Consider the following 24,343-nt stretch of genomic DNA (forward strand, 5'->3'; position numbering starts at 1 on the left):
GTTTCAACAATTCTCGCTCATATAAACCCTCCTCTTTCTTGCTAATTAGACTCCTGATGCTCCACCCGGGGTCTAGCCGTGGATCTCTGCATCCAGATCCCTCAGTCATTGGATGGGGTTTTTGGCATGACTATTAGGGTGTTTGGCCATCCCATCACCAGAGTAGGTCAGTCCCAGCTGTCTCTTGACCATTGCCAGCAGTCTATTGAGAACACAGAACAGAGACTCACTGGGGGTTCTAACTGATGTACTTCCTTTAAGCACAGAGGCAGAATAAGGGCAGGGAAATATTGTGTTCCTTCAAAGGACTGTAATTTACATAGTCACTTGTCTCACCAGCAGCTTTTACCCTCATCTCAGATCTCCTCAACAGAAGCATTTCTGTTAAAACAGGTAACACGAGTTCTCTAGAATGCTAGTAACTATGTCTAATACATTTTGAGCTTTCTTTAATGCCAGATAAGCTTACTCCCATTGGGGTACATGTGGGAAGCAGATGAAGTTCTCGTTGAATGTGTATAGTTGACACAGGCATGGTCATACCAAGGATTTCAATGTCATACCCATGGGAATGGCAAAGCCTTCCCCTGTTCACTCTTGAAGAAAAGCAAAAGCCACCCTGAGGACCTATTATCAATGCTGACTGTATGTAAAACTTACAATCACAGCTTCCTTTCCCAGGCCAACTATAATCTGGCTTACCTTCCCTACAAAGACCTTGGACTAGGATATTACCTGCAGCTGGGGCAAACCCTGAAAGTAGGTTGGAAAGCAAGTATGTCCACTATGGTTCCTCCTATGAAGGAAGAGCAGAAACCAGTAAGAGAAAGCAACAGCAACTCAGTGCTGGCCCTCTTACATTTACCCTGTTGTTCAAGGGAAGTTTGAGATAAGACTGCATCCTCTGCAGAAATGCATGGCATATTGGTGCTTGTCTATTTGCTCAGATAGAATCATCTTATTCTCTTTCTGTAGTAGTATTTAACCTTTGTGAAAACTTGTTTGCAGCTTGGGTGGCATGAAAGGAAGCTGACAGAAAAAGCCTTTCTACTAATATTTTCAGGGTATATCAGCATGGTGCAGCAAAATAAACTTTATCCTGTAATAATTTGTAATCGAGTCAGCAGGATCATACTGGAGGTTAAGTGTGCAACTCTGTTGACATTTACGAACTCCGATGCTCGCAATATAAAAATGGTTCCAAAAAACATTTTCATAGTCACTCATAAACAAGAATTCTCACCCAAAAATAATGCATGAGAGGTTCATAAGTTCCTTTTATTTCTTAATTGGATTATGCTAGCTTGCATGATGTCTACAAATCTGTGTTTGTATTTCTATATGAATCTTCTATAATTGATTTGCTAATTATATTCATTAGTATTTTTCCTACTGCACTGAGTACTGCTAAACTAATTTTCTTCACACTTTTGGGGGTTTCTAGTTGTATATGACCATGCATGTTGAATTATTTCTATTTGTAGGTTTTCACTGGCAAATCAGTATTTTAAAGGTGGATAACAATTGAGTATTAGCATTGGTGTGTGTATGGGTTCCTTTAGGATCAATTTTCAGATGGATCTACACTTTTAGCACTAGTTTTGACAGATGCAATGCATTTTGGGGGTTTTCTAGAATGGGCTTTATAGGGTGCATTAATAATGAGGCATTAATTTAACAAAACTGAACAAAGTGTTTTCTACTTAATACCAATTTTCTGGTGCACAAAAGTTTTGAGGAAAAATTGTGGGTTCATTACATGTTTTATAATATGTTTATTCAAGAGATGAAACATGCATATGTATTTACTTATAAAAAGAGACAAACCGTAAAAGAACAAAGTATGGATGTCACTGAAGTCCATTTTGTTTAATGAGTGAGTTTTACTCAGTTACAGGAATATGTGAAAGGAGTTGCTTACAGTACTAAAATGGGCTCAGACAGTTGCTACCATGAAACACCTTGGGATACAAATTATGAACATTGGACACCCTGATCCCACTGCACATGTGTAGGCCTATCTACATGTTGGAGGGTATCATTTCCTCAGAGCTTCTTCTAAGCATGATTTCTGGTCCGAGTTTCTTTGGGAGACTTAAGTATAAGAAATCCTATCAGTTTTGCAGACTTGCCAATGATATATGAATATGTTATTTTTGTGTGTGTGTGTGTTATTACCTTCCTTTCATGATGAAATGTTACAGTCTCCAGAAAATATTTAATCAACAGTACCTTCCTATTTTTACCACTTTGCATAAATTATGTCGTCTTTGAGATTAAGAGTAAAATGTTTTAATGAATTTTTTCTACATTCAGAATGTTTGCTTAGTGCAAATTATAGCTATTTTCTAAGAGGTGAACATTACATAAAGGCTATCTAATGTTCATATTTTCTAGTGTCCTTTAAGGACAGAGCTTGGAAAAATCATATACAAAAATACTTACAACAGAAACTTTTCTCCCCAGGATGAATTTTCTGATGGATCCTTAGCTGTGTCTGCTAGCTAAAGCATTAGTAGCATTAGCTAAAAGGATTCTCTCTTGTATGAACTCTCTGATTTTTTTTTTAAGAGTTAAGGCACATATGAATGATTTCATACATTTACTACAATTGTAAGGTTTCTCTCCTATATGAAGTTGCTGATGTATTCTAAGCTCTGAAGCACTTGAAAAGGACTTCTTACATTCCCAAAATTTGTAAGGTTTTTCTCCTGTATGAATTCTCTCATGTTTTCGAAGACCTGATCTTTAGTTAAATAATTTCTCACATTCACTACATTTGTAAGGTTTCTTTCCTGTATGATTATTCTCATGTGACTCAAGATTTGTGCTACATGCAAAAGGATTTACACATTCATTACATTTGTAAGGTTTCTCACCTGTGTGAGTTCTCTGATGTTTTATATGAGTTGAGCCACATGCAAAGGATTTCTCACATTCCCTACATTTGTAAGGTTTTTCTCCTGTATGAATTCTTTGATGATTTGTAAGGGTTGAACTATTTGTAAATGACTTCTCACATTCACTACATTTGTAAGGTTTCTCTCCTATATGAATCTTCTGATGATATTTAAGAGTAGAACTATATGTAAATGATTTCATGAATCCACTACATTTGTAAGATTTCCCTCCTGCATGAATCCTCTGATGATTTTTAAGAGTTGAATTGTGTGTAAATGACTTCTTACACTCACTATATTTGTAAGGTTTCTGTCCTTTATGAGATTTCTGATGTGTTCCAAGATTTGAGCTACATCCAAAAGATTTTTCACATTCACCATATTTGTAAGGCTCCTCTCCTGTATGAATTCTCTGATCGTTTCCTGTAGCATTGCTGGTTTTATAAGGTATGCACCTAGATGATTCATAAAGCATTTTGCCAAGGTCATTATCTTTATAAGACTTCTTTTGGATATTCACATGCTGATAGTACTATTTGATCCTTGATCCATGATGTTCTCATATTTACCACATATGCGATGTTTCTCTGGAAAGTCAGACCAAACACAGCTAATAGGAACTGATGAATGAGTAAGAGCTTCAATACTTGAAGTTCCCTCAAGGTAACAAGCATTTACTAAAAGCAGAGCTCTCAGCATAGGCCTTCTGTGTTTTACTATCACTAACTGAACAGTAATAAAAACCACTCTAGTCTCCGTTAAACACAAGGATCACTGAAGGGGTTTCCATCCTCACATGAAATGGATATTTTGAAGAGGCAGGAAAAAATGGGTGATTGAGAAAGCATCATATGTGGATTATTTCTATACAGAGTCATACTGCACAGCTGTGGCTGACTAGGAACTCACTAGGTAACTCAAGGTAGCCTGAAACTCATCAGTTCCTCTTGGTTCAGCCTCCCTAGTGCTAGGATTAAAATCATGTTCACCAGGACTAAAGATACAGATCAGATTTCAAAAATTGATCAATAAAACAAACAAAAAACAACAACATAGTTACCATAGTATTTTCTCTATTTTAAAACTTCTCCATTTTTTAAGTCAGAAAGAGGTGAATAGTTTAATTCAATAGTAAAATAAAAATATTCCAATCACTAACGGTATTTCACTACATTTCCATGCTCTGAATATTCAATATTCTTTGAAGTTTTCAGTTAAAAACTAGTTAAGAGGCCTTGAGAGATCACAGTATATAGCATTTGTTGCTTATGCAGAAAAAATGTAAAAGAAGCACCAGGTAAAATTATGTTTATTACCAGAACTTCCCTCATTTCTGGTAGTAGTCATAGAATGTTCATGGAGTTTATTTAAAAATAACACACAAAAAATAGGTAAATATAAACAATGTGCCAGGAATTCTACAAGAAGATCATTCTTACCTACAAAAACCAGATTTCTGTAATTCTCCAACATCACATCAATATATAAAGTCCTCCAAGCAGGATTCAGACATTCCCACTCCTCATGGGAAAAGTCTTCATCCAAATCACTGAATCCCAACAGACCCTGTAATAGAAAATTACCCTTTTACCATATGCTTTGGGCAAAATGCTTTCCTATGGAAAGAAACATAAGGAATGACAGCCACTTTTGTGATGCAGCTGAGGCATGACAATTATTAAAGACTAAAGTTTTCTAGAGGTTGTACAGAGAAAGGTTAGCAATTTCAAGCACTAGCTGCTCTTTCAGAGGATTCACATTCAATTCCTACTACACAACTGAGTTTAACTCCAGTTCCATGGGATCCAATGCGTACTCCTGATCTCTGCAGGCAGGAGGTAGACAGCTGTCATGCAGATATTTTAAAGGAAAAATGAAAGTTGATTTTGAAGGTACTTTCTAGAATATTCATACTTTTTTTAAAAATCTCTGTACAAACAGGATGACAAAGATTTTGCAATTAAACTTTTAGGGAATATAAAATAACTATTTGAGGGATAGATGTAGAGATGCACCATTATGAGGGGCATTTTGATATCAAACATTATCACCATGTCTAATCTCACATGGAAAAGTTATGATAAGCAAAACTGCTTCCAAGTGTTTCACCTATCGTCCTACTCTCGTATGGATGCTGGCTCAATCTGAATCTTGGCCTCACAAGATGCTGTTCTAAAATGCTCAGTTGGGATACTGAAGCCCAGGTTCCATGCTGCACCCTCTGTAGAACAATGTGGAAGGCAGAATTCAGGGATGAATTCAAAGTCAGTGAGGTCTGTTGTTTTTTTCCGGTAAGGAAGATCAGTAAGAGTGCATATATCCCATGCTCTAAAATACACAACAAAGTCAAATAATCTGTGATGTTAAGTTATGACACTACTTTGACTACCATGAAATAGAAAAACCAGTATTAGATACTGTTATCCCACAAGCCAATACAGATGAATAACAATTTCAGAAATTCCATATATGGTTTTACTACAGAATAGGTAGAGAAATTTGTATAAATAAATAGCCTATATGACAATGAATTCAGATGAAGTAGAAAAATCTTCTGTGATCAACAAGAATGTGCAATGTTTGTCAGAATTATATTGATTCTTCATTAATATTAAGTACTTTGCTGCCTATAAAATCAGCTCAATTTAAAACTTGAATCTTGTCATTCTAACTCTGTTCTTTAATTCAATATTTGAGCTCACTCCTCTAAGAGAATTTTAGATTGCTTGAAAAATTGTCATTTATTATTGTTCTTTCATATTTCTGAAAGAAGACACAAGGTTATTATCCCCACTCCTTGAAAAATGTCCATGAGAAATTTAAAGCTGAAGGCTAGAGAAATATATCAGTGGTAAAAAGAAATTGCTGTTCTTGCAGGGAAACCCAGTTCTATTCTGTCTACACATGTGGCAGCTCAATACAGTACCAGATTCCAGAGCCAAGTGTTTTGTGCCAACCTCGGGATTCCATATTCACCAGCAGGCATGTGGTATATATAAAAACATGCTGAAAACTTTCACATATGTAAATACATTGTATTTAAAAGAAAGAAATGGAAACCTGTCCATTGCAACCTCACTTCAGAATCTCCACCTAGGTCATACAGTAACTTTGGGGAAGCAAAACAATAGGATGGGGGAGCTTTCCTCTCCCCAAAAGAAAAGAGAGCAAAATCATTAACAGAGGCATTCACTGAGGCTAGAAAATTGATGGTTTATGCACAGCTCCAAGACAACTGTTTCTAGAAAAGTCTTACTTTATATTTCCCCTGATGCAATATCAATATGGGGCCTGCTTTGCTTATAAAATGCTCTTTGGTACAATGTTTGAAAAACAAAATGAAGGACAAAGAGAAATTACTAATCTATTGAAAATGTACCATTGACCATTGGAATTGAGAGCATGATAGCAGCAAGAGATATCCTGAGACAAATATATTTCAGGTATTCAAATCCTGTGTTCCCAGTCCCCAACTCAAACAGAGACCCCCTGCCTGACCAGAGGCCATGCAGGCCACCAAAACTGCAGGTATGCCATCTGCCAGAGGACATTCACTCACTCTGTAGTCGCCTGACCACTCTACTCTCAAGCCCCTCCCATCTTCACCAAGGTGTCATGTCCCCACCCACAACTCAGACAGAGACCCCCTACTTGATGAGATGTTATGCTGGCCACCAGAAATCTAGATAGGTCACCCACCACAGACCACCTCCACTCTCTCAGTGCCTGCCCAACCTACCCCCAACATTCTTTACCCTACTCATTACTTTGTCCCAGATCCTGACTCAGGCAGAGACCCCCTGCTTACCAGAAGCCATGCTTTTACCAAAAGACCAAGTAGGCCACATGCCTCATACTCCCCTCATACACTCAGTGCACTCCCCATTCTCAATTCACCCACAACACCTCATCACTATGTCCAAACCTCCAACTCAGGTGAAACCCTGCTTGACCAGATGCCTCCGCAGCCACGAGAAATTCAGCCCTCAACATGAATGAAAGACACATACTCAACCACAGGCCACATCAACCTGGAGACCAGAGATAATACATAAACCAACCAAACAAACAAACAAAAAAAAACAGCCGGGCGGTGGTGGCACACGCCTTTAATCCCAGCACTCGGGAGGCAGAGCCAGGCGGATCTCTGTGAGTTCGAGGCCAGCCTGGGCTACCAAGTGAGTTCCAGGAAAGGCGCAAAGCTACACAGAGAAACCCTGTCTCGAAAAACCAAAAAAAAAAAAAAAGAAAAAAAAAAACAAAAAACAAAAAAACAAAAACAAAAAAAACCCTAAAACCAAAAAACCAAAAAAAAAAAAAACTAAAACAAAACCACCCAATAAACACCCCTCCAACAAAGATAAAATCAGAAACTGACACCTGCACCTATAACCACCACAAACCCAGATGCCTAGATGCCAGCCCAAGAGCACAATCCACAACAGTCAAGGCCACATGACTTCCAGAGCCCAGCTATCTTACTAAATCAAGTCCTGAATATTCCAACACAACTGAAGCACAAAAAAAATAAAGACATTAAAACCAGGTTTGTGGAGGTGATAGAAGTCCTTAAAGAGGACATAAATAAATCCCTTAAAGAAATCAAGAAAAACACAAACAAAAACAGAGAAAATTAATAAATCTCTTAAAGAATGATAAGAATAAACAGTTAAAGGAAATGAATAAAATTTTTCAAACCTAAAAATGGAAATAGAAACAATAAAGAAAACACAAACTGAAGGAATTCTGGAAATAAAAAAAAGGAGTTAAGTAAACAGGAACAAAAGATGCAAGCATCACCAGGAGAATCCAACACATGGATGAAAGGATTCCCATGCAGGGAATGCCCTGGGAAGGGGAAATAGAATAGCTTTGGCCAGTGGACTAGGGGCAGGTGGTAACTGAGAAATGATCTACTTCAAGACCCAGCTTTAATACTTTTGTGTATATACCCAAAGGATGCTCCATCCTACCACAAGGACACTTGCCCAACTATGCTCATAGCTGCATTATTCACAATAGCCAGAAACTGGTAACTCATGTCCTGCAGTCAAAGAATGTATAAAGGAAACGTGGGGTGTTTACACAATGGAGTGTTGATGGGAGCCAAAAGCCTAAGTGATCCTTGACACACATGCCACCACATTTAGGCTTCTCTCCTCTTTTCCTAGATCTAGGCCTTGCTTAAGTCTCCATAGCACCAGAACCTCTTCTCATAAATATCAGAACCTCTTCTCAGAAATCAGGTGACCGCACTGCAGTTAGGCAGTTAGGCAAGAATAGATAAACCTCATAACAACACTCACGGCTGGCAGAACAACCCATGATTCAAGTCCCCTCTCTGCTTGCACCCCCCTTTGCCCCTCCCTATATATGCCTTAAGAGGAAAGTAAGATTTTGGAGCTTGATCAGACATCCTGTCTTGCTCTCATTCATTGTGTCCATTGTCCCTCTTCACTCGCTGGCCGTCCCTTCAGGTCCCTGTTGAAGACCCCACTGGCAGGGGCAGAATATTACTCAGCTGTTGAAAATAATCACATCATGAAATCTACAGGTAAATGGATGCAACTACAAGAAATTATCCTGAGTGAGGTAACCCATTATCGCAAACATGGTATGTACTCACTTAGAAGTTAGCTGTTAATAAAGGTTAAGAATGCTACAACCCACAGACCCAGAGAGGATAAGTAACAAATTGGGCTCAAAGCTGGATGTATGGATCTCCCTGAGAAGGGGAAATTGATTTTTCAGATGGATTAGGAGGGATCAAGTGGTTGGGGAGGGGTGGAGGAAGACAGTACAGGGGACAGAGGCTAATGGAATTGGAGAACATTTGGGGGGCTACATGGAACCCTAGTGCAGTGGAAACTTCCACAATACTATGAGAGTAACCCTAGGGAAGACTCCTAGTAATGGAGGAAATAGAGTCTGAACTGGCCATATTCTTTAACCAGACACCTTCCAGTGTTGAGACTGGGACACCAACCCAGCTACAAAACCTTCAACCTACAATCTATCCTGACTGCAAGATATGCAGGGACAATGGAAGTGTAGAACTTTTGGGAGTGGGCAGCCAGTGATTGGTCTAAATTGAGGCCCAGGATACAAAAGAGAGTCCACGCCCAACACTGCCAGGAAGACCAGGAAGCAGAGGCTGGAAAGCCCAGAGACCTGTAATAGAATACAAACAAACAAACAACAACAAAAAAAAAACATGTGTTCAAATGATCCAAGTGATATTCTGCTATACTCATGGATCAGTGCTAGCCTAATTCTCATCTGGAAAGCTTCTTCTGGCAGCTTATGGGAGCATACAGAGATCCACAGCCAAACATTAGATAGAGAGAGTCCAAATTGGAGATCCCCATGAGGTCCCTCCCCTCAGAGCACAAGGGCTGTTCATTTCTGAAAGGAACCAGAGGAGTACAGAGTGGGAGGTGGGCAAGTGTGGGAAGAAACTGGGAGGAGTGGCAGGAGGGGAACCACGGTTGGTTGGGATGTGTTGTATGTGAGAAAAATATAAATCAGAATTAAAAAGCTGAAAAAGAAACAAACAAACACCTAGAGGCACATCATCACTGAATGATATCAAATGCTAATGAGAAAAACCAGTATACTGCAATCTGCATTTCTTCACAGAAACATCAGTTTCATGGCAAGAGCAAGGCAGAGCATTCCATCTCTCATCTGCCCACTCTACACTGCTGAAACATTTAGTATTAGGATTTAGACAGTGAGTCTTTTCTGTGATTCAAAGAAATAGTTTCATGTATTTGCATGGCCACATTCATAATCCTGGTTCTGGAAACCTGACCATCCCTGAAATGTTACCTTTGCAGCACATCAGACTTTCCTTCATCACTAATATATAGGGACACAGATCCATCCTCTGTAGGAACTGTAGGGCAGCAATATATGTCATTGATCGTCATTCACAATGGACTCTCTTTCACAACTGCAGGTCTTAAGTCTATGAAAAATAGTTGCTTCACAGTAGTAATGGAGAGAATATAAAATAGAACAAGGCTGTGCTATGAAGGTCACATGGTTTAATGACAATTTTGATAACCAGAGAAGAAAAAAGGAAAAAAGTCGCAGGAAATAAACACATCTGATGAAATTGTCCAAGGCAGAGTACAAAAGGCCTTCCTGACTTCAATATCAAATAATTTTCAAGGAAATATCTGGACACAACACTGACCTGCTGCTCATTTACAGGAGACACAGCCATTCTCCTTGTTGATCTTCTCCGAGTTTCTGTCTCTGGAACAAAGACCAGAACTCTTGTTCACATTTCACATCAACGTTTAAAAAGCACAAACCTACAAATCTACAACCGTGTTATGTGTGTTATGGACAATGTCATACCACAGGAAAAAATCCAAACACCCAAGTGATACCAGGTCTTGTCAATATTTCTACAGAGAGGAGAGCTTGTGAAATTATACTTGGAGTTCTTAAAGAAAATAGCTCTCAGGTGGTGGGAGTCATCACGGCCTTCTTTCTGTTTCTAGGCCTGGCTAGGGGAACAATATTCTTATTAAGGGCAGTTTTGTGACCATATGGCGACCGTACGGTACTGTCTGCCTGCTTCCTGCTCATTGCCTTCTCTGCCGGGGTCAATGAGCAGAGGTCCAAATGTTTGTTTTCTAGCCAACTTCTGCATTCTTCCGGTCTGTGCTGGGCTCAGATATCTGGGTCCCAGGGAGGGAGCCTCTGCAGATGGACTTGTCAATGGGGGGTCAGAGTGGCAAGGGTGCACAGCTCTGACTGATCTCTGCTTAAGCCAAGCACAAGAAGCTCCTAGGGTGAGAGAGAGCTGTCTCTCTGTCTATCACAAGGACGGGGGTGGAGGTGGCAGGCCTGACTGGTGTATATGATCTGATGATGTTCCTTCTCCCTTCCTTCTTGTATGCCTGTTCTCTGTGACGGAAACTAGACGCCTTTGGAGGCTCTCTGATTAAACAAACTTTTCCCCCTCCCCAGCTTCCTGTGACCTCCCAATGCTTAACCCCTTGGACAGGCTAGGAGGCTGGCAGACTGGGTCTAGGGGTTGAACATGGCCCTAGTGTGGACCTGGGTATAAGGGGGAGAAGGAACCCTTCGGCCTCAGAAGGGCTGAAGTTAAAGGACAGGCCTAGAGCCAAGACAGCCAGTGTTGCTCTGATTTAGAAAGGCCATTTTTTTTCTTTTTTGCTCACTTTTTTTTTTAAGACAAGATGTAGCCCACAGTGACCTCGCATTTCATATGTCCCTAAAGATGACCTTGAACGGCTCTTGTTATCTTCACCTATCACGTGCTGGTATTGCAGGTATGCACCTTCCTGTCCTGGATCTGGAGATCAAATCCAGGACTCTGTGAGTGCTAAACAAGCACTAAGCTAACTGAGCTACACTCCAGCCCCTTTCTAATTTCCAAGTACTGGCAAGGAGTTTCTTCTTCGCTGTTTATTCCCTCCCCCTCCGCACCCCTCCCCCACAACTCTGTCCACAGTTCCTGGAACAAACTGCCAAACTGGCCAGCACCACCCCTAGCTCCCGGCTGTCCTCCCACATCCCTGTGCAGGAAAAGACTGAGACCGGGTTCTCCCTTACCTTGGTACCAGACCCTGATGGGAAACTACTGGAAGAAATTGAAATATGGCATTGGCTTCTCTTTCAGCCTGAAAGGGCCAGAGATTCTGCCAGTCCAGGCCCCTTCTCCAACCCAGCAGGCCTCCTTCTCAAGGGGGTGGGCCAAGGCAGTGGCAACTCTGAGATCCCATTCCTTTAAAACAGAAGGGTCCCAGGCAGATCTCTGTGAATTCGAGGCCAGCCTGGTCTACTGAGTGAGATCCAGGACAGGCACCAAAACTACACAGAGAAACTCTGTCTTGAAAAACAAAAGAACAAAAACAAAATGACAAACAAAAATAACGAAACAGAAGGATCTACTCCTGGCTGACCTTGGAGTGAACCCGCTGCAAGTCTGCCCCCGTCTGGATCCGCAGCCAGCAAGGCAGTGGTTAGACTGGTGATTGGCAGCCACATGTGGGAGCCACGAACCCTGAAGGTAGACATTTTGACCTTCGACTTTCATACACTGTTGCAGGGTCCCAAATGTCTGCAAGGTGGCGGATTGCTTTGTTGGTGACTCAGTACAGCCAGAAAGTCTGTCCCTACCACCTGTCCTGGACGCCTTTCCTAAGGAGCTTGGTTTGGTGGAGCTGTCCATGTGTTGGCAGGGCTGCTTGAACCCACTGTGCTTTCCTTTTATAGATCTTTTCTCTGCTTTCCCAGTGGAAAAGGAGGAAAAACTGAGAGGGGTGGGCCCAGAAAGATTCATAGGCTCCTCCCCACCAGAGAGCTCAGGTTGTTTTGCCCAGACACATAGCAGTGGGAGGGTGTAGAGTGGGGTGCTCTCCCCGTGTGGCTGCTCCCCATGCATACTCTGCAGTGACTAGGGTGGCTGGGGCCACCGTTTACTTGTGTTCAGGCCTCTGCAAGTGTGCAAAGGAGCAATCATGGAGGAGCTTTTACCTCATAGACTCTTCGTCCTGCTTTAGTTGCTCCTTGAACACCTCCACTACTGTGCCCTTGGGTTTTCTTGTCCTGCTGGAGGGAAGAGCAAACTCTTTCAAAGGGCTGAAGTCCACTTGGAGCAGCACACAAAAAAACGCTATTTCTGTGAAAGTTTGTTCTTCACCCAAAAGAAAAATTTCTATTTAATGATTTTCTGATTTGCAAGTGAACCAGGGGGTCCCATGGGGGTTCTTAATCTGTTTAAATCTCATTCAGGATTTTCTCCAAGGTGTATCAGCTTCCAACCCATATAGCTGAACTCTAATATATCGTTCAGAAATTCTGACTTTCCATTTATTTAAAAACCATCTTTTGTGAATTTTTCCACTCCTGATTTTTCTTCTTACTGTAGCTGCAAGGTCTTTTTTTTTTTAAATGGTAGTTCTTCTCACTTGGATCTTCAAATCAGTGTGAACTGTACCTCTAAATATGACTTCATTGTAAGAGATGCACTTTCAGATTTTAAAATGCAAAGGCATTGTGGTCATGGTAATACATGATCCTTCATTCTTATTTGACAGAAGAGGAGGTGGAGACTTTTGCCTTTTAGTCAGAAATTGCTCAGCCTCTGTCCCTCATCTTCAATGGTATCTATTCAAATGGGAATTTTTTCCTTTGGGAGCTGACTTCTAAGGCTTAGGATGTGGGTATCCTTTTGTGTTTCTCAACCTTTATATAGGGGAAGTGTAATATGAGATGTAGTGGGAGTGATTTGGAGGGATAATTCAGCAGTCGATCTCCAAAATTGTCACAAGTTTGAAAGGGAAGGGACTGTTGGACAAGTGGAATAATGTGGCTGTGCATATGTATTAACAGGCATTGGACAGTATTCCATAAAAAGAGTTGAGAGGCCCTTCCAAGTTGGACAGGAGTAAAGAGCAGAAAAATGAAATCTGCCCCAACCCTCAGGAGCACAGAAACTGCAGGTGAGGAGCTTTTAGAGCAAAAGATGCTGCTCCGGGGCGCTAATGCTCTACTCTGTACTCTGATACTGACAAAGCATTTTGCACTTGAACCCTTACTTGAAAAGCTAAAGAAATTTAGAGTGATGAGAACAGTGACTATTTGCAGTTCCTCAGCCCCTGTGCCCTCCTGAGGCAACTGTACCACAGAAGTGTCTAATTGGCCTCCCTTGCCCCTCTGCAGAATCTCCAGCTGGACAGAAAAAGAAACTCTTAGGGGTCTGGGTCAGGTCAAGCATAAGCTTGTCCCTTTCTAGGAGTGAGCCTCATAGATTGCCTTTGTTCCCTCCAGCTGAGCTTCAAGGACAGATCAGACCACAGGCTTCCCCACTTCTAGTTAAAGGGCTCCACAATCCTGCATCTGCTCAGCACTACTGATGCCCACATTCCCATTCAAACTGGCTCCCAACAGCATCAGGCAAGTTGGAAGCTTGCAGCACCACCCCCACCCCCCAACTCTCTGCACCTGGTGTCCTTGCCTGAGCACAGGTATAGAGGAAGACTAGAAATGCATGTTCCCTCAGCTCCATCCACTACCCAGCTTGAGCAGCCATGGGCCCACTGGCTTCTAGCCTTGTCCACTCCCTCCATCACCTCCCTCCCTGGCTTGTCTGGCACAGCTTCTCTTACATGGCTAGGAGATAGGCCAGGCCAGATTTCTACAGGGAACCCCTTTAGTGATGCTCTCCCTCTTCACCAGCCTGCTTGGTCACAGCCATCAGCCTTCACCATTCTGGACACAGTGACCACCATTGCCATTTAGTGGGCCAGACTTGTGAATATCTGAAGCCCAAGGGCTTCCTCTTAGGTCAGGTTCCCCGTTTTCTAACAATGGTGTCTCCTTCCCTTTTTGCCTGGGTCAGTGATCTAGGACCAGTGACTCTGACCTTCAAAGATCTGTATGACCTGCTGCATCTTCCCTCAACCACTTACCCAGCTCTGGAGAGATCTGGTGACCTGATGTAAGTTCTTTTCCCCATTGCTTTGTTCAGTCCTTGCTTATCCTATGTCTTAGTTGATGAGACACCAATCTGAAGCTTCCCTGGAACACCCAAAGAAGGATCTTCAACCTAATTTATTGTCCTCCCTCCTGCTAGTTTTTCCCTTCCCAGCATCCATTACAATTTATAAGTGTTTATGATTTTAATAGCTGTCTCACTCAGAGTAAGCACTTAGAGTATACAAGCATTAGGTGTCAGAAACAAGGTTGGTTTATTCTTGTTCTTCCTCTCATTTTAGGACTGCACTGGCCCCACTAGAGAGGCACATTGCTGGGCTCAAATTACAGCATCTGTGACTCCATCTGCAGGTAGGAAGTGGTGGGAGCCCTGTTTTGGGTTCAGTCAATACACAGCAGTGGTTTTCTAGAGATTCCCATCTCATCAAATGACAAGTAAGAAAGGTGCTGATATAAATCATCAGAGAGGCTTCCTCCAGTGGCTAATGGGAGCAGATGCAGAGACCCACTGCAGAGGGACCCGCCTTTTGCACATCAAAGACATTGGCAATGAGATGCAGAGTCAGTGAGAAAAAAACACACAGACTACTTTCCCAAGGAATAAGTGCTTCTCATCTGCTCTTTATTTTTAGCCACCCTGTTTATAGTCACCACACCAAGTTGATTACAAATAGGAGGATTTTTCCCATAATCAAATGGTACACAGTTACTATATGATCATCATAAAACCATATTTTTCTGGAACAAGTCAATCTCAGTACATTTCTTAGTCGCATATTTATGTACTTTCTGAGAAACCCACATTCAGTTAAACATTCATTTTTTAGACTTCTCACAAAACCAAGATCCTTGCTGGGCAGTGGTAGCACATGCCTTTAATCGCAGCACTAGGGAGGCAGAGACAGGAGGATCTCTGTGAGTTCGAGGCCAGCCTAGACTACAGAGCAAGATCCAGGATAGGCACCAAAACTATACAGAGAAACCCTGTCTTGAAAAAAATAAAAAACAAAACAAAACCAAGATCCTTTCAGCCATGGCCGTTTGCATAGGGAGTGGTTTTTGTGATTGCCAGGAAAACAGGTTACTAGTTTCACTTTTCATATTTTTTAGAGTCCTGTGCAATTATCTTAACTAGGCACTCAATTCTTTGTTTTGTAGTTACATGAAGTCCTTATTGAAACTGTTCTTTCAGCTATGATGCCCACTGAAACTCATGAACACATTCATCAAGATTAAATGAACTTGAGCCAGCCTGGCTACTGAGACCCAATTGTTTTTATTATTCCCTAACCAAACGCACAATCTATATAGCTCTTCAAGGTAAACTCATGAGTCTTAGCTGTGTGACTCTTCCTTGTTCTTATTTTCTATCCTCTGCAGCCCCTGCTTTGTCAAGGCTGGGCAACACTAATCCTACCTTTACCTATGTTAATTTCCCACTCAGATGACCTCTGTCACAGTCCCTCACTATATTTATCAAAAACTCTTAGTCATCAAATCCCATTTACACTAACACTATTATAGTATAAAATCACTGCTTCAGTTAAAGAGTACACCTTAAGAGGAAATCATCTTCATAATAATCCATAGGAAACATGCCAAGTAGAGTAGAATATTTCCAACCCCAGTACATTAAAGGCAGTGGAGATCTCCCACCCCCATTTACATCATGCCAGATACCAGAGAAAAATGGAAGACCAGAGAAATGCAGCAACCATGTAAAGGCACAGCAATAGCAAGAGACAGTCCAGAGCCAAAGCCCTCAGGGCCTCGCCTATGTAAGATTCACCCATCAGTGCCTTCCTTCCTGGTGGGCTAATCTCTTGAAACTTAATGGCCACCTGATGTTCCTCTCACATGTCCACCAGCCCCACAGCCAAACATTAGGCAAAGCCTAAACTGAACACCTCCATTGGGATCCTCCTGTTGTAGCTCAGGGAACCCTGAAAAACAGGGAGAGGAGGAAATGTAGGAATCAGATGGGCCGAGAATACTAGGAGGATAACTAGGCCCAAAAAAATCAACTAAGAATGACTCATAGGGGCTCAGAGAGCCTGAAGCAGCAATAATGAGGTCTGCATGGCCCTGCATTAGGTCCTCTGCATATTAGTTTTGCTTGTTAGCTTAGTATTTTTTGTGAGACTCCTAACACTGGGAGTGGGGGGATGTCTTTGACCCTTTTGTCTGCTCTTGGGATCTTTTGACTGGGTTACCTCACCCAGCCTTGCTATGAGGGTTCTGTGCCTAGTCTTATTGAATGTTTTCATGCCATGCTCAGGTGATATCCCTGGGAGGCTCTTTTCTCAAGAAAATCAGAGGAGCAATGGATTTGGTGGAGTGGGGGCTGGGGGCTGGGAGGAGTAAGCAGATGGGAAACTGTGATCAGGATGCATTGTATGAGAAGAATAAATAAAAATATATGCCAAGGGTGATGGTACCAGCCTTTAATCCCAGAACTCTGTAGCCAGAGGTAAGCAGGTCTCTTTGAGTTTGAGGCCAGGCTGGTCTACAGAGCAAGTTCCAGGATACCCAGAGAAAGATATTTTTATTTTGGTTATGTCTGATGATAATCCAGCAGATTATGGAATATTCAATGATCAAATAATGGCACTTAATAAATATTTCCTTTTAAAATAAAATCTTCATTTATTTCATAGTTGTATATATTTATGACATATGATATTTTCTAAGCAGGATTTAAATATAATGCTCAAGTCTGGTTGATTTGTCAACATCCACGTCATTGCTTTGTGTTTGGAGATTTGAGGTCCTCACCTGTATTGGTTATCCACTATATGTAATAAAGTAGATGATGTACAATGCAGGTCTTTAGATAGTGTTGTTCACTCAAATTGTGCTTGCATCACAACTCTCCAGCCTAAGTTTACCCCTCCAGTCTTCACAGTCCCTCCCATGTAGACATTGCTAGTCTATCCAGAGTGCTGTGTTTCAATGGCAGTTGTATGTATTCTACTGGTCAGGAGACAGAATCTATTATATCAATATCATTTCCTTTGATATCCAGAGAAGTGGACTAGCTGTCCTGAACATGCATGGTTCTTAGTGATGATTTTAATAATCTATAGCACTAGCAGCTGTATAAGGGATTCCTCTTCCTCTACACCATCACCAGTATGTGTGACCTAATCCCTTTAACAGTAAGATTGTAACTTGGGAGAAATGATTGACCCACTTGTTATGACATATCTTACCATGAAAAAATAATGAAATCAGGCAATTATTCTAAAAACATGCTAACAATTGGAGGTATCCTTTTAGTCTATGACTGTGCTTTTGGTTTCTGACAACTTCACACAAACTGGAGTGAACTGAAGAGAAGAGACCACAACTGAAGAATTGTCCACTTAACATTGCCAAGAGTTGTCAGGAGGTCCTGGGTTGTATAAAAAAGCAAGCTGATCAGTCAATGGAGAAATCATCATTACTCCATGCTTTCTACTTCAGTTACTGCCTTGAGATCTGGATTTGGGGTGCTGAGAAGAAGGTATATTCCTGTGTGTTAGGATGGAATGTTCTATAGATATTAACTAAATCCATTTAAGTCATTACATCAGTTAGGTCCCTTATTTCTCTGTTAAATTTTGATCTTGCAGATCTGTCCAGTGGTGAGAGTGGGGTGTTGAAGTCTCCCACTATTAATGTGTGGGGTTTTATATGTGATTTAAGCTTTAGTAATATTTCTTTTGCATATGTGGGTACCCTTGTATTTGGGACATAATGTTCAGAATTGAAATTTCATCTTGGTGGATCTTTCTTGTGATAAGTATGTAATATCCTTCTTGATCTCTTTTGATTGATTTTATTTTGAAGTCTATTTTGTTAGATATTAGGATAGCTACACCAGCATTCTTCTTTAGTCCATTTGATTGGAAAGACTTTTCCCAGCCTTTTACTCTGACGTAGTGTATATCTTTGAAGTTGAGGTGTATTTCTTGTATGCAGCAGAAAGATGGATCCTGCTTTCATATCCATTCTGATAGACTCTGTCTTTTAATAGGTGAATTAAATCCATTGATATTAAGGGATATTAATGAACAGTGGTTGTTGATTCCTGTTATTTTTTGGTGGTAGCATGTGTGTACTTCTCTTCTTTCAGGTTTACTGCTGTGGGGTTATCTATTGCACGTATTTTGTGGGTTTATCTGAATTCCTTAGGTTGAAATTTTCCTTCCAGTGCTTTCTGTAGGGCTGGATAGGTGTTGTTTAATTCAGATTTTGTCTTGGAATGTCTTGTTCACTCCATCTATAGTGACGGAAAATTTTGTTGGGCATATTAGTCGAGGCTGACATCCATGGTCTCTTAGTGTCTGTATTACATCTGTCCAGGTCTTTCTGGCTTTCAAAGTCTCTATTGAGAAATGGGGTGTTATTCTGATGGGTCTGCCTTTATAAGTCACTTGCCCTTTTTCCTTAGCTGCTGTTAATATTTTTTCTTCTTTTTGTATTTTTAGTGGTTTAATTATTATGTGGCGAGGGGACTGTTTTGGGGGTCTGGTCTATTTGGTACTCTGTGAGCTTCTTGTATCTTCATAGGTATTTCCTTCTCTATGTTGGGATAGTTTTCTTCCATGATTTTGTTGAATGTATTTTCTGTGCCTTTGAGTTGGTATTCCTCTCCTTCTATCCCTATTATTTTTAGTTTTGGCCTTTTCATGGTATCCCAGATTTCCTGGACAGTGAGTTTTCTTTGACTGTTGAATCTATCTTCTCTATTGTATCTCCTATACTGCAGATTCTCTCTGTCTCTTCCATCTCTTGTATTCTGTCGATTACACTTGCACCTGTATTTTTGTTCATTTATTCAGATTTTCTATATTCAGCATTCCCTCAGTTTGTGTCTTCTTCATGGTTTCTATTTCACTTTTCAAATCTTGAGCTGTTTCCTTAACATGTTTAATTGCCTTTTCATGGTTTTCTTGTGTTTCTTTAAGAAATTTATTGATTTCTTCTAACTTTTTGTCTTGTCCTCAATTTCTTTAAGAGAAAAATTCATTTCTTTTTTAAAGACCACTAGTGTCTTCATGAAGTTATTTTTAACTTCACTTTCTTCTGTTTCTTCAACATTGTGATGTTCAGGTCTTGCTTTTGTAGAAGGGCTAGGTTCTTGTCAGGCCATATTGCTTTTTATGTGGTTGTACATATTTAGGCACTGGCATCTATCCATCTCTTCCTCCAATAGGTGCAAAAGTTGCCTGTGTCTGAGCGAGCTGCTATTGGTCCAATTTGTGCTTGCTGTGTCTATGTCTCAGAAGGCCACTCTGGGTCCCATCTTAGCTTTAGTTTAATTGGAGCTGCCAGTTTCTGTATCCAGGGAGCTGCTCTTGATCTTGTCTGGGTTCTTGGTCCAATGAGAGCTGGCAGTTTCTATGTCTCAGGAAGTCACTGGGATAGCAGCAGAATGGGTATGTTTGCAATAGGGTGTATGTCTTGTAGATTGCAGGGTCCAAAGAGGGGGCTTTGATGGATGAGTCTGCCCACAGGAGTCTTCCCTGCTCCTTGGCAACTGGGGCAGTGATGTGTGTGGGGTTCCCAGAGACTGTATGTGTCCCAGGGCCTAGATCCTAGAGGCAGGACCCTCTAGGTGAGAGATGAGTCATTCACCTATTGGTCCAATCAAAGCTGATGGATTCTGTGTCTGAGGAAGCCACTAGGGTCATAGGGGGATAGGTATTGAGGTAGGGCATGGGTCTTGTTGATTCAAGGTTGAATGGGGGGTATAGGTGAGGGAGCCTGTTGTCAGGAGTCTTCGCTGCTGGCTGGCAACTGGGGTAGAGATGAGTCAGGGTTTCCAGGGACTGGTTCTATCTCAGGGCCTAGCTCCTAGAGCCATATCTAGGATGTGGCTGGGGCTTTCTCCCATGTAAAGAGACTGTACTTTAGGCCAAGTATATTTTTCTTTCTATCACTAACTCATGCCTTCATGCCCCCACCATTTGCTTTCCTGATCACCATGACCCAGAAAGAACATCCAGAGCTTTGAACCATACTCATGTTCTTTTTCCTCCAATGCTCCCAGCTCCTGTCGTTTCTCACCTGGTGATTGGCTTCTGCTCTGATTCCAGTGGCAGGTGTTGACTATGAAAGGAGGCCTGTTCTGAGTCAGGATGGAACTTAGGTTTCATTAACTCTTTACAATGTCTGTAGTGGATATTAGAGCATCTCTGGACTGAGGATCCAGGAAGTGGGAAAAGTGAAAGCTGGGGTAGATGACCCTAAGCTGTGTCCTGGCTCTGAGTGTCCAGTTTGGAGATTCTGTGAACATCAGCACAAGTGAGGACTGTTGGGAACTGAGAGAGACACTTACTTGGATAATGGGGAACTTCCAAGTAGCATCCTTGTGGAGGAGAAGAACTTAACAATTTGAAACAGTGTACTAGTTAGCATTAACAGTCACCTTGACACAGCCCAAAGTCATATTGGTGGAAAAAGTGTCCCAACTGAGTAACTGCAACTTCATGTCTATGGCCAATCTTTATCAAGTTAGGCTGTGGACATGTCTTGATGGATTGTCTTAATTGGCTCAGGAGGGAGCAAGCCTCTTTGGGCAGCAACATCCATATGCAGATGGTCCTAGAAAGCTAAACATGAGCCAGAGTGTGAGCCTGTGAATGAGCCAGCAAGCAGCATGTTTTCTACCTTGACTTCCTTCAGTGCTACACTATGATACAGCCCCAGAAGGAAATGGACAATTTACTCTTTCCTAAACTGCTATGCTCAGGAGAAAAGAATACAACAGTGTATTGGGAGGAGCAGAAGACATGTCAATTTGAATCAGTGTTCTTTGTACTAGAGAACAGACCTTCAACAACCTGTGGACAAAGAAAAGGAAGGCTTTAGACACCAATGATGGGCCAGAAAGTGCATGTGCAGCCCCTGTACTAGACTCTCGAGAGAAATGTTCTTGGACTTTCCTCTGAAATTTTCTAAGCACAGGGCTCCTTCTGAAGGTGCCTATCCTCTGGATGTACACTATTTCAATTCTTGTCATGGACTTCCTTAGAAAAATCTGAAACCTTGTGTAGATCCAACCTACACTAGAAGGAATTAGGAGTTCTGAAGAGCACAGTGAACCTGATGACAGGCCCTACATCCCACCTGTGCTGAGGGTCTCAGGGCAGTTCACTGTTGACTTGTTGACCATGCCTACTGTAGCCCTAGACATGAGATTGTCATTCTCCCAGTGATCTCCATGGGGTGATATCAGGACACACCATTAAAAATCAGAAAATTGTTTTCCTGAGCCATGACCTTACCTAGCCAACTCATTTCTATTTTTGTCTCCACTAATCCAGAGCTTCCTCCCTAGATTCTGTTCAGACCTACTGGCTCCTTCCTTTTTTCTGAGAACACATGGGGAACACTAAAGTCGCCTCCCTTGGCATCTCTCATAGGGCAATACAGGATTACTACCAGGGAATGACCTAGGCAAAGGGCAAAGGTGACTCAGGAAGATCAGGGGGATATGTGCTCACTGAACACACAGCTCAGCCAACACATAATGCTGAAGGTTACTTTGAAGCCCTCCACAGATAGAAGGAGCTAACAGTCTTTTCAAGAACACACAGATCACCTCTACCCCAACACTGAGTACATGGAACTCCTCACACCATGGCTCCTGGAACATTCTCCTGGATCAGGCAATTGACTGGTGGCATTAGTGATACAGGATTTATCTTCATCCCTAGTCATCACTTAGCTAGTCCCTTTGCAGTCCTCAAAGACTGTCCTTTTCCTTCAGGGAGTAAATCTTACCTTCCCAGAGCACTGAGGACACAGGGCAGACCGGATGCTCAGCTGGGTCTCTGTGTCACAAAGACACATAGACAGGATAGAGGCTCCTTCTTACGTGCAGACACAACCAATGCCACAGGATAGGAGAGGTGATTGATCAAGATTACCAAGGTGAAATTGGATTGGTTCTCCACAATGGAAGTAAGAAAGGTTATGGCTGTTGGGCAGGAAATCCTTTAGGACTACTCTAGATTCCACCTTGTTTTATAATTAAAGACAATGGGAGACTGCAACATGTTAATACAGGCAGATAACAAAAGACACAGACTCACAAGAATGAACATATAGGTCACAGCTCCATGAAAAGAGCCAAGGATGTGTAGTTTCATTCTCACTGAATGAGAGTAAAAGCCATGTATTCAAAATTTAGTCAAATTATGTAAGTTTTAATTTCTGCCATAATAGGTTCCTCCCTAAAAGCAGGTTTGAGAAAAGACCAAGGAAAAAAGGGGGCAATGGGGTTTTTATATCCTCCCAAAATAGGGGAAAGGCTTTCCAGGGCTTAGGAGTTCCAGAGGAACTTTGATGATGTAGGTACTTGGCAGAACAACTTAGCTTCTGAGGGTAGAGGTCTAGGGTTAGGGCATGGAACATGTTCAGTTCCAGAATCTTAAGTTTTACAGTAAATAGAAACAAACTTCTTTTGACACCATGAAAAGATGGTTTCTGATATTAAGATAGAGTCAGGCTGGTCCATCAATCATAGGAGAAGGTAATTACAAATACTAACTAAGGCATGTGAACAATTTCAGAAAGGTGGATTAGAGTTGACATGAGTTATTCTGTTGTATTTTTTTAAGAATGTGCTCATACAGATATTTGTGTTTTCTTCTTATTTCTTTATCATAGGATGTAACATCAATCAAGAGAATACTAATGATTATTATATTTCAGTTTGAGATACTGAAAGAATATCTCTCAAGGAATCTTGCTACCTCTTCTAAATTAATAATGACTTTGTGGTTTTATGGGGACAGTTTTAGCATGTTTGGTAAAATTGTAACCTGGTTAAATATATATTTCATTTGCAATTACATGTGTGATAAATAAATTATGTTTAGTTATAAGCTAGTTATTGTTTGCATTTAGAAATTAATCACCGCATAAGGATATATGCTTGAGTGACAGGTTGACAAGAGGTAGACTCATAAAGGCTGTTCTTGGTTATCAACTTGACTATATTTGAGATGAACGAAAATCTGAAAATGAAATGCATACAAGTTAGGGATTATTTTTAATTAATTTTAAGTAGGAAGAATCACTTCTAATCTGGTTCTTGAGGCAAGAAGACTCACTCCTTTATTCTGGGTGTTGAGGCAGGAAGACACACTTTCAATTGGGCCATACTTTCTGCTGAAAGCCTGTAAAGAGACACTGCAGATAAAGTCTTTGTGCTTTGCCTTCTTGCTCTTGACTTCCTAGCATGTTTGCCTGCTCGTTCGCCTTCACTGGCATTAGAGCCTACTCCTTTCGATTCCCCATCTACTAAAGACCAGGTGAGTCATCCAGCCTCATGGACTGAGCATCTTTTAGATTTATGGAATTTCTTTTGATAGCCACCCATTGTTGTATTAGCAGGACTACAGGCTGTGCGCCATTCTATTAATCACACACACACACACACACACACACACACACACACACTCAGAGAGAGTCTCATTCCCTTTGACTGTTCTGGTGTGTGAATGTGTGGTAACCACCTCTGGTTCACTTTATAGTGTCTCCCTCTCTGTGTCTCTCAGTTTTGCTCAGTCTCTGTCTCTCATTCTCATTCTTCCTCAGTCCCACTGTCTCTCCATATCTTTCTCTGTCTCTCCCTATGTGTCTGTGTAGATGAATTTCAAAAATGGTTTTATTATATGAAACCACCCAGCCAAATATAGGGGTGAAAGCTTTATATCAGGAAAATCACCAGGCAATCATACCTTACCAACTCTGCAGATTCCAAATGCGAGTTACTTCCTGTCTGCCCATGCCTTTATTGTGTTGCTTTTCTGCCCTCTCCTTGGCTCTCTTAGGCCAGCTACCTCACCTCCAATACCTACACAGCTCAGTCACTTTCTGTCTGTCTGTACAGACCTCCAGGCTTCTCTGGTTGGTACTGGGAATAAAGGCATGTTTCACCATGCTTGGCTCTGTTCCCTACCTTG

The 24,343-nt window shown here is 41.4% G+C and overlaps 2 long non-coding RNA genes across 2 annotated transcripts; one reads left to right on the plus strand and one right to left on the minus strand.

Moving 5' to 3' along the window:
* Positions 1 to 4,213: 4,213 nt before the first annotated feature.
* LOC143273290 (uncharacterized) lies at positions 4,214 to 11,354 on the minus strand. The gene is made up of 3 exons (XR_013051232.1): positions 11,102 to 11,354; positions 10,102 to 10,163; positions 4,214 to 4,466 (listed from the first exon to the last, which is right to left on the minus strand). It is a non-coding gene; the product is annotated as an uncharacterized LOC143273290 (long non-coding RNA).
* A 159-nt stretch (positions 11,355 to 11,513) lies between these two features.
* On the plus strand, positions 11,514 to 23,260 carry LOC143273335 (uncharacterized). Its single transcript, XR_013051364.1, has 5 exons — positions 11,514 to 11,952; positions 13,278 to 13,387; positions 14,287 to 14,385; positions 14,663 to 14,732; positions 23,043 to 23,260. It is a non-coding gene; the product is annotated as an uncharacterized LOC143273335 (long non-coding RNA).
* The last annotated feature ends 1,083 nt before the right edge of the window (positions 23,261 to 24,343 follow it).

Source organism: Peromyscus maniculatus, chromosome 1 (assembly GCF_049852395.1).
Source record: "Peromyscus maniculatus bairdii isolate BWxNUB_F1_BW_parent chromosome 1, HU_Pman_BW_mat_3.1, whole genome shotgun sequence".
In the NCBI taxonomy this organism is placed as follows: domain Eukaryota; kingdom Metazoa; phylum Chordata; class Mammalia; order Rodentia; family Cricetidae; genus Peromyscus; species Peromyscus maniculatus.